The following is an 11,203-nucleotide window of genomic DNA, read 5'->3' as shown; positions in this document are numbered from 1 at the left end:
TTGCATTGTATTGGATTAATCTTTGCAGCTTGCTGGAATAAGCAGAATATGTAAAACAAATTGCTTGGTAATAGATACTTCCAAAAAGATTTAAAATAAAAAAGAGCAGGCTCACAGAGTTGGCAGCTCATATTCTGACTGGCAGCTGGCCAGCTCATCCACTTGAATGCCGTATTCATGTATCACTTGCAAAAATCTTAAATATTAGCGACTACTTACTTCCATTTTCAATATTTTCTTTCTGAAATAAGGGTTACAGTAATCGAGTACAGATCCTGATTATTTATTTCAGACCAGACATCCAGAAAATGTTGAACACTGTGCAGATTTTTATTTGTTCAACCCAGCGGGATAAGCATATTGGAACTCGGCAGGAGACATTTCTGTTACTCTCCTGTGCAGCTGTGCAGGCTTGACTCACATAGACAGACACAGACCAACATGCATGGGCACAAACAGACAGACAGTTAGACACAGTGATCTTTGTCATCGGGAGAGCGATAGTATTTTCAGTATTTCTTCATGCTATAGTAATGTACATGGTTTCATATCTCCCGTCCTTCAGCTGGCTAAGAGGTTGAAAGTTATACACCACAGAAGAAAATAACGAAGAAGATTTAGGAGGTGCTGGAACTGATCTCTATTGCGCTGGCTGATGTTGATCTGCTCACTCCACTGATTCCGGACAGTGCAAGCAGTATGACTTGATTTTTTCATACATCTTCGTATTCTCTGGATACACAGGTGTTTTTTTTTTTTTTTTTTTTTCTACAGACCCAGCATAACAGCACATGTGTGTCTACTTGTCTTAAGACTTAGGGGTTGATTTGATCATTTTTAAGGGCATTACAGAGTACTTTGAAATCTCGTTCAGATCCAGTGGATTAATGGCACAGCAAAAGAAAATCCAGATAGGACTTACCCTGGTGGTGTATATGCTGATCAAATCAGCCTTAGATTCTTATACTCTATCTCACTATTTCATGTAGAAGCTTAAAAAACAAGAAGTTTTCAGCCTGAAATAAAAAATGTTGGATTTTCCTTAAAGTGCTTGTCGTTTCCAAATATATATTGTATATATATATATTAGATATATATATATATATATATTTATATAATATATCCTATATAATATATTATATAATATATCGGAAGACATGGCAGGGCCGTACCCGGGACGGACATAAATAAAACACCACTTTTTGGTGGTGGTTGGCAGGGATGGGGTTAATTTCCTATCCCTGCCAAAATACATGTGAGAATGTGGCTGGAGCTGATTGAATAATTGATAATTAGGCTCCAGCCACATGGTATAAAAAAGAGAGAAAATCCTTTGTTTGGAGGAGGGAATTTGGGAGTGAAGAGTTTGTTTTGGCCCTTGAGCTGGTTATTTTTGTTTCTGTTATTGTGGTTGCGATTTGTTTTTGTTAAACCTTTTATTTTGCTCTGTGAGCAGTGTTTTATTCAAATTTTTGATTTATTTTTATTGATTCAACTGCGCAGCCGCGCTTACACTGCAGCTTCCTTGTCTCTGAGTCTCCTTGCCTGCCGATTCCACCTGGGCCCGCAACGCTATCCTGTCACACCTTCCTAAAGTCCAATTTCCACTGCCTCAAAGTGGCAAGAGGGTGACAACGGGTTCTCAAGATGAAGTACAGTGGAGTCCGTTGACTCCGGCAGTTTCAAACATGCTGTGAAAGCTTGAGTAACACTCACCAACCCGCCTGTCCAGCGTGGTGAGTTATGGCCAACCCCCCTCATAATAAAAGCATAGACAAAAACATGGCCCTCATTCCCTGGAGGCTGGATTGTCGCTGACCAAAGCAGCGTCCGGTTAGGCATGAAGGCAGAGGGTGCTACGAATCACTGCTTTACGATTTTAGGCTGCCACAGAACACTAACACTGGCCATGTACAACTGCAGATCTCTTTCAGGTGAAGCAAGACTTCAAGAGTTGGAAGAAGTGTAGGATGGTAGAGAAAACTATTGAAAACAACCGAAAGATGAAGAAAGCAAAACAAAAACTGATCTTTGGGAAGAAACAGATTTTAGCAATCAAACAAGAGAACCGCAAATTGATTTTAAAGAGAGTCTTTTCCAGAAAATTAGGTCAAGATGAAAAGAGCAATGCAGCAGATGATGAAGATGAGATGCAAAAAATGCAACCTGAGGAAGGAGTTGCACACATTCTACCGGAAGAAGTGAAACATGCTATCAAACATATGAAGACAGGAAAGGCACCCGGAGAAGAAGGCATAACGATTGACATCATGAAAGAAGACAGTGAAGAAGAGACAAAAATACTATTGTGTATTTTTACAGACTATATTAAACAAAAGAAAGTGCCAAACGACTGTAATGCATCAGTGATACTTTACATGAGAGGAGATAAAGAAGACCTCTAGAACTACACACCTATTGGCTTATTTCCTATAATCTACACATTACCAAAATACTCATCAACAGACTTGAAGATAAATTTGACTCGGCAATTAAATGTGCAAGCAGGATTCACAAGTGGATTTAGCACAATGGATCATCTTCAAGTTGTAACGGCAAGTACAGCAACGAGAACGAACTACCACTTTGCTTGTGATTCATCTACTATGAAAAAGCCTTTGACTCTGTTTACACAAGATCTGTACAAGGAATTGAGAAAACGTACAGAGACTTGATCAGCACCATATATAAGAATGCAACATCCACAGTAACAACAGCGACAAAGTCAAGATTAAAAAAGGACTTCGTCAGGAGATACAATTTCCCCAAAGCTCTTCTAGAGATGTTTAGTATTTCATAATGACAAATAGCCACCAGAAACTGGCAGCAGCAGTCTTTGTTGGCAGGGTGCTAAGTGTTGTCAGAGGTCTTTAATTGGTTGCTGATTAATAGGTTATTTTTTGGTGTGCCCTTATGAAAAGGTAGGCCAATTATTTAGGAAAGGGTGTTTAGTGTTTGATGAAAATCCATCCTCTTTATGCACAGTTCAGTTCAATTCAGTCTAACATCCGTTTAAATGATTGAGTGTTTATAGGATACAAGGATAGTCCTGTTACATTTATATCTTACTAAGTATGCATTGTATTCCAAGCATGTTTGTAGAATACTGCCTGTATATATAGGTTGTTAAAAGAACAGGTAAAATTGTAAAACAAAATGATCTTAATTAACAGTGTTATTGTAACTATGAATCTGTTTCTAATCTTCTACAAGATTAAGTGAATAGATATAGCCTATAAAATATAACAATTTTTACCTGCGTGAACTATGTTCTTTCAAAATCAAAAGCAATAAAATTTGTAAAGGGAAATGAAAATAACGGAGTGGCGTGTATAATGGGGGAAGTCATACCTGAAGGACTAAGCAGCAGAGCCTCGGGCTAGAAACTCCTTCAACGGCCGCATGGTTTGCATTGAATGTCAAATTGAAATCTGATTTTTCAGTAAAAGAGTCTGTAGCCATGCCTGTTACACCAACGCTGTGTGCCACGTGGATGCCTGGCTATGTGTTGATAAGATTAGGTAGTGCTGCCGTTTCCTTTTACTTTCCAAATCGCAATTTAACAAAAATGCAAAAGAGTAAAGAATAAACTAGTAAGTGATACAAACAATGAATGTTAGAACTGCTGAGTATTCGAAAGAGACAATGTTAGAATGACAAAGTATTCTGCTCAGAAGAAATTAGTATTCACTACAAATTTTGTGCAGTTTGGATTCTGGCTGTTGAAACTGTACAAAATTCTTGTTAAAATCAGTGTAATCATACACACAATATGTTAACTTATTATAAGTCATGGAAATTCAAATTATAAAAGAATGGTTTGTAATTTTTAACTTCATAATGTTAACCAGGCTTACTGACTAATGACCTTCTGAAAAAAGCCCATTTGAGTCATTGTAAATGTATTTTAACACTCCTGCTTTATTTTAAAGAATTGCAGAATTTTTTTTTTTTTTTTTTTTACTGAGAAGAAAACTGGAACAAGCATCACCAAAAGCTTTTCTGGAACCTGTTATTTACTGTACCAATATATATTTAATAAAATAAATTACACTCCAAGCCACATAAGAGTTTGTTCATACAAAAAGCCATAACTCTCTAAAATAGTTTTAGAAACATATGAAGTAATTACGCAGGGAGCACCCTTAGCTTTTCAAAGATTGATCATTAGGATTTCAGGAACTGGTCAGTGTTTTGACTTGAAACGTGATATCTGTAACATTTCTTGCTATGTAAAGATAGATGCCATTAGTAGTGCTGGAAAATATCCTTCCAATCCAAAACCTGAGCCCAGAGGTAGTAAAGAAATGAATAATGCCTTGAGTTTGAGGAGCTGACAGGTCAGGATTTGGTGCTAATTCTGTGAGCCTCCTGCTATTCAACACTGTTCTATTTGATGTCAATGATTTGATGGGATGGTTTTCTCTCCCTGCGTGAAGCCCTAGTAAATACTCTGACATGATGTATCTCCCAGCCTGTTGACCCTCATTACGGCATCAAGCAGTGCTGGTGGCCACCATAATAACTGAACAGTTTCACACTTAACTGCGTGCCATTGCGAGGAACGGAAATTCTAACAGTCAGGCTTTGAAACCTGGGACCTTGCAGGGAGATGTGATTTTTCACAGCAGAGCCGAACACTTGGCCAGTGGTTAAGATGTCTGGCTTTAGCAGGCTTCATAATAATTTAAGTCTTTCTCTTCGTATTTAGTTAATAGCTTTTGGCGCTCCCAAAGAAAAGGTCATCCAGATTTGCAGATTCTAAATCCATCGCTCCCTTCTCTTCTCTTGTTAATCCTGTTTCTTTTTTGTATGGGCTCTTTAGTGTACAGTATTTGTTTTGAAAAGCAGTACCGTCCTGTTTAATCTCTCACCAGTGAGTTAGTTGCACCTACTTAAGTTGTTTTAATAGGTGTTTGTTTAACCTTTTAATTTGAAATTGACAGGCTTTAAATGATAATTTTTTAGATGCCAGTCTTTAATTACCCTGTTTGTTAGAAAGGAGGAAAACTCAGATTTATAAAACAAATTTTTGTAATCATTGGACTTTTATCCTTTCAAAAGAAAAGTTAAGTATTGTTTTCCACCCATTTGACAACCCATTCGTGCTTTTCACAATTTCTTGGGGGTTTTTGTAGTATATTATACAACCCAAGAGTAATGTAAATGACTTTCAATCGAATATCTAAAATAAGCAAATATAATTAGCTTGGCTACAGAATTACAAAATTGCAAAGAGCAGATGTCAAAAGTTTTCATTCTGAGTTTCATGAAAATACTACGCCGTCGCTTTTTTCATATCAACGTAAGATCGCAATACAATGTTACAACCTACCCCCTTCAAGAATTATCAGTTGTCCTTTGTCCAGAATGCCAGTCCCACTTTGAACCCCACCCATCAGCTAGCTAGAAGATTTTATGTTTTCTTTGCTTCTTGGCCAGTATCTTTTTTAACTGTAATTACAGCTTCAGTGCCCATTTTACAGAGTAGTACTTAGCTGCACAATTATGGGTGCACGTTGGCTGCTCATGTTCACATTAACGCGTGAGAGCTTACAAATCAAAGGAAAACTCCAGCTGCAGCTTGGTTTGTTTTTCCTACAAAAAGCCAGGGTTTCCAGTTTTGTTAGGCCAGGGTGTTAACACTGACAAAATAGTAAGATATTTAAACATATTCTGGAGTTCCCTTTAATCTTGAGTTTGTTATTGACTTTTATAGTGACTGGAGTAAGAGTTATTGTGCCTGGCCAGTCTCAAAGAAGATGGCCTGTCCCCACGCTAAGAGACATTTGACACACTGTTTATGGCATTTCAATACACAGTGAAACTTGCTGACTATCACTCCTATTAATGCCACCCTGTGCTTGTTATGACCCCATTGAAATGTCACAGACAATATAAATTGATGGGGACCAGCTCCTGAATATATTACTTTGGTTATTATCACACTTTGGTTAATAGCAAGCACATGTATCAATCATGCAGAGAATTTCCACCCCATTTAATATAACAGTTGGAAATAAAAGTACAAGATTAGATGGGTTACATGTAGTTGATGTACAGCATTGAAATGTTAGGAATGTGAAGTGTGGTAGCACAATGTAGCATACATAAGAGTACAATGTATATATTTACAACTTCCTTGGGCGGAATGCACCAACTGTATTTACGTCTGACTTTAAGCTACGTCTGATTTAAAACAAGGAATAAGCCAGACGTAAAATATACGCCTGTTGCACCACAAGGACTTAAGCGTGTCTTCGAGTTACACCTGGGCTTAAGGCCAACTCCTTATAAAGAGGAGGCATAAAAAATAGTCTTGGGTGTACCTCCATGGACATGTCAGTTTAAATCAAAATTTCTCCGCCATAATTTTCATCGCCAAGAACTATTTTCATTAATTGATGAACTTTCCGACGATTTGCAATACATGTCCAATAGAAACGGCACGCTGTCACAGGCCTTACAGATGCTCATTGCCTTGATTTTATGCTAATGGGGCTTTAAAAAAAAAAAAAATGTAACATAAATGTAAAGAAATAATAATAAATGTGCACAAATCAACAGCTTGTCGTGCCATTCGACGTGTTTCACTGGCACTTCAACGACGCATGTCCAGGTATGTCTGCGTTCCTACTAATCAAATACAAATTGCTCTAAAGCAAAAATTCAGGGAGAAGTCAGGGATTCCTGGAATTGTGATTTGTATTGATGGCACCCACATCTGCTTAAAACCCCAAGCGATCGTGAATACCTTTATTTAAATCGGAAGGGTTATCATTCTCTAAACATCCAGCTGATCTGTGATTCAGAAATGAGAATTATTCATTGTGATGTGCGATGGATGGGTTCAACTCATTATGCTCATATTCTGCAAGAAAGAGCCATTTACTGGGATTTTGATGCTGGAATATTAGATGGCCTCCTTGGCAACAATGGTTATCCACTGAAAGAGTGGTTGATGACTCTTGTGTTAGCACCCCGAACAGAGCAGGAACGCCGTAACGATGCCCACTCTGCAACAAGATGCTTTGTTGAATGTTGTAATGGTGTGCTGAAGTGGCAATTTCACTGCTTTCATGGAGAAATGAGAATGCAACCCAAGAGAGCGTGCTCAGTAATAACTGGTGTGATTATGTATGTGCATTCAAAGTGGGATCCCATTACCACATGAAGATGAGGAGGAGGCTGAACAAGTGGAAGTTGAGGACGACAATTCATCATTTTCAGCTGAAGTCCGGATGATCTGAATGGGCGATTGGTCTGCAGTCGCATCATTAACTAATTTTACCAAAATTGACATTCAAGTATTGAGCTTTCTTAGTTATGCAAAGCAGACAAAGTAAATAATCCACACTTAGAAATATATCAACTTTATATATGGCAATATATGTAACATGTTTGTGTTTACACATTCCTCGTACTTGTTTTTAAATATAATTGACATTTTTAAAGTTAATACGTTTAGAACATTTTTTATGCAATTGCAAATATTTTAATATTTTTGATTACATTTAACATATCAATAATAATAATAAATCAATAATGAACTACCTGACAATTAATAATCCTTCTAGATAGCAATATATGACAGCTGACACAAAAATACATATAACATATTATTATTATTATTATTATTATTATTATTATTATTATTATTATTATTATTAATAAAGCAAAATATACTTCCATTGCTATAACTAATTGACATTTATTTTTATTATGCGGGAACATCGACGAACTGGACATTGCAGAGCTTAAAAAAACAAACCAAAAAAAGTAACGATTGCCATTCAAACATGATAATGAAAACTTCACTTAAAGTCACAAAAAAAAAAAAAAATTGCATTAGGAATGTATTTACTTAAATCTATTATATATCATTTGATCACATACTTTTTAAAATCGGCTTTAATTACCTTCAATTACCAATAATTACACAAGACTATTTTAAAAGTGTTCATTCTAGCATTTGAAAGCATGTTAAAAAAAAAATAACCTGTAACTCATCAGGTAATTTTTCAGTTCAGTTGGCTATATATACAGTACTGACCCACTGTGGTATTTATCACCTTCTGTTGTGCCTTTTCAGTTCATGGGGCATTACCGTGTATACAGTATGTGCGTGGAAACTTGTCTCTAGAGCTGACTGCTAAAACGCTATAAGGAACTTGGGGATAAGGGCAGACAACGAAAGTCATTCTAGGGCCAACATACATATACCTCAATGATAATGGAAAAATCTGGGCTTCTAGAATAGAGAAAAACAAAAGTAATTTGTTCCAAAATAATCAGTATCCAAGTAGAAAGAAAAGTGAAATGCTAGAAGAACAGGTGTTAATCTATTTCTGTGGGGTTTAGTGTAACGCTGTGGTTTAGATCATTTTATTGTATTTTGCCCTAAATCACTGTTTCAAGGCACAGGTGTCATGTGGTGCTTGGCCAAAAAAAAAAAAAGCAAAATACTGCTTGAGGGATTTTCTTTTTTTCCTAAAGTGTGTTTTGATTCTGTAAATGCTTCAGCTGCTTTCTTAGGACAGGTTTTTACAATCACTGTTTAATGTAATGAGGTGTCATACAGTATTAATACCATATAGACTTGAGGATATTGTAATGTACAGGAACATTACATTCAGTAATATTTTATTGCAATAAGTTGTTGCAGTAATTCAATTAATGTTATTATACTTTGAGTAACACTCACATGAAATGAACTCCATCCGTATAGCTCAAACTATAGTTTATCAACTGTGCATTTAGTGCCCTGCTATCAGAGTTCAAGTGACATTTCTTATTAAACCGGATGACTGTTCCAAAGCATGCGTGATTAGTCAAATTGAATGTTAGTATATGGTGGGGTCTTAGTAACCACTGGCCCTCCATAAAATCAACCTTGATTTTTCCTAAGTTTTGAGTTGTCTTTCCTTGACCTTTCTAAAGATATGCAGTGTTCAAAGAGTTAAAATTTAAATTTATGTTTCTTATACTTAAACGATACAGACAAGTAAGTACTTTGTACTTGTACTTTAAGCAAACTAATAATCTTACAAATGATTTCTTTATGTGCGCCTGTTTATCTGTCTGTGAATTAACCTAAGGCGGGTATAACAGTGTGGAATTTGGCACCTAATTTCTCCTTTTGGCACAGGCCCCTGCATGTTTAAATAGTGGCAAACAAGGTCAGTCAGTATAAGTGGTTCATTTTCATGAAGGTTTAATTCATGCAGGCTCTGGACCAATGTGTTAATAGAGTCAGGCTCCACAGCTCAGGAATGACATTCTGATGTTTGTACACCCCTTACTGCTGCTAGAGCTGTCTCCTTAAAGGAAGGAAAATATTTCTTAGTTTGTAAAGTATGACACATAGAGATTCAGGTGCTATCCTGTAAGCATAATTGTAAGCCTCATAGATCGTCTTAGCCAATCAGGAGCTTTGATTTTCCTGCTGTAGAGACCTTCTAAGCTAACGGGTTTGTTCAAGGTAACATTCATAAAAGATATTGTCTTGGGAACTGTATGCTACAGTTTGCACAGTAAAGTATCATGCTTTTTCTGTATCTCTAATGCACACGTTATCACGATTTGCACTGTGCTTGACCACACTTCTCTGTGCTTTTCTTTTACTGCGCTACTGTTTTTGTCTTCACTTCTTATAAAGAGTGTACCATGCTAATGCATAATGAATGTGATTTTGCAAGGTTGCTGAGAATTATTTGTATGTATTGAATGATTGCAGTAAAATATTGGAGATCTCCTGTTTGTCTTGTCACATGCAAGGCCTTCGTAGATCTGTTTAAATAGAGTTGATGCATTGCCTGTATTGTACAGCTGGAAACTGTCTTTATTTCTCTGTGTGTCCTTTCAGAGTTTGGCACGTTGGTTTAATTATCAAATAAAAAAGCAGTTCCAGTTTGAATAATAGCACATGTTTGCTTTTGGAAGACTTTGTTTTTTAATTTGCCAAAATGTCTTTGAAGAGAGTTTGGCAGTAGTGTAATAACATGTCATAAATACGTGTCAGTCTGTTTCTCGTTTCAGTTACCTCTTACATTTCTGTTTGTAAAATGCACCGACTGAGCGTGGTAAAGCACATTACCAAATCTTATGCCCCTATGTTGATAATGTATGGCTTTTAACATATTTTAATTCCAGTTCTACTTCTGTTTGTTTGACCTAATGGCTGGTAGTTTATTTCTAAACACATTCTATAAAATTCAGATGTTTTTCCTCAGAGTGGCATGGTAGGTAGACTTAAGGGAACACAGTAATTTATTGTACAGTGACACCTAGTGGCAAGAAGAATTACTTTGGGTACTTATTTAAAAACTATATTAAACCCTATAGATTCACACAAATACACCCAACATCAAAAGGAAAAAAGACATGTACTGTAAGTCAGTTTTGAAAGCTGGTTTACTGGTAACTGTCTGTGAGTAACTCAAAATAAAGGGCATTCATTGTACTATAAACTTAGTTTAAAAGGGGCTTTGTTGTAAATGCCAGCTATAACCAGCATTGGTTTATGCTGGTCAGAGTTGGTAGTTGTGTTTGAACTGGTCATACTGGTTCAAGATACTGTAATGCTGGATAAAAGGACTGGTTATTCAAATACAGCATATTATATAAAGCTGTGATCCTTTATTTTTACAATTGTTAAGCAGTTATAGATTTGCTGGGGAAGCAGTGCTGCCTGTATATGTCGCCCCCTGCTGGTGGGTCCATGCTTTAAAAGCAAATACATGTGAAATCAATGACATGTAAAAATGGTTATGCAGTCTTGTAGATCTCTGCAGATTCACATGTCTATCAATTAAAATCCATAAATCAGATCAGCAATGGTTAAAACAAAACAATGATTAAAACCGCAATCCACACACATTAGTTGTTGGCCTGTGTAACGAGCAGTGTTGAGGTAAACCCTGCCGTTATGGATTCTGTCCTGTCCCCTGTCAGTGAGATGAGATGGGGTTAAAAGCTTTAAAACAACAAATGTACATGAGGCCGGCTCTTTTGCATTGTGATTACAATGCTCACTTGCGGAGTATGGGGCCTCCAGTTCGCGCCCAACCTCTGCCCTGTTACACCTGCCATTGAATAAATATTTAAAAGCCAAACAGAGCTGTGTATAGATGCTTGATATATCCAGTTTTTGGGTCAGTTTATACTGTTATTCATATTGGCCTCTGATATTAGGTTTACAGAA

Source organism: Polyodon spathula, chromosome 13 (assembly GCF_017654505.1).
Source record: "Polyodon spathula isolate WHYD16114869_AA chromosome 13, ASM1765450v1, whole genome shotgun sequence".
Lineage (NCBI taxonomy): Eukaryota > Metazoa > Chordata > Actinopteri > Acipenseriformes > Polyodontidae > Polyodon > Polyodon spathula.
This window is presented reverse-complemented; position numbering follows the sequence as displayed.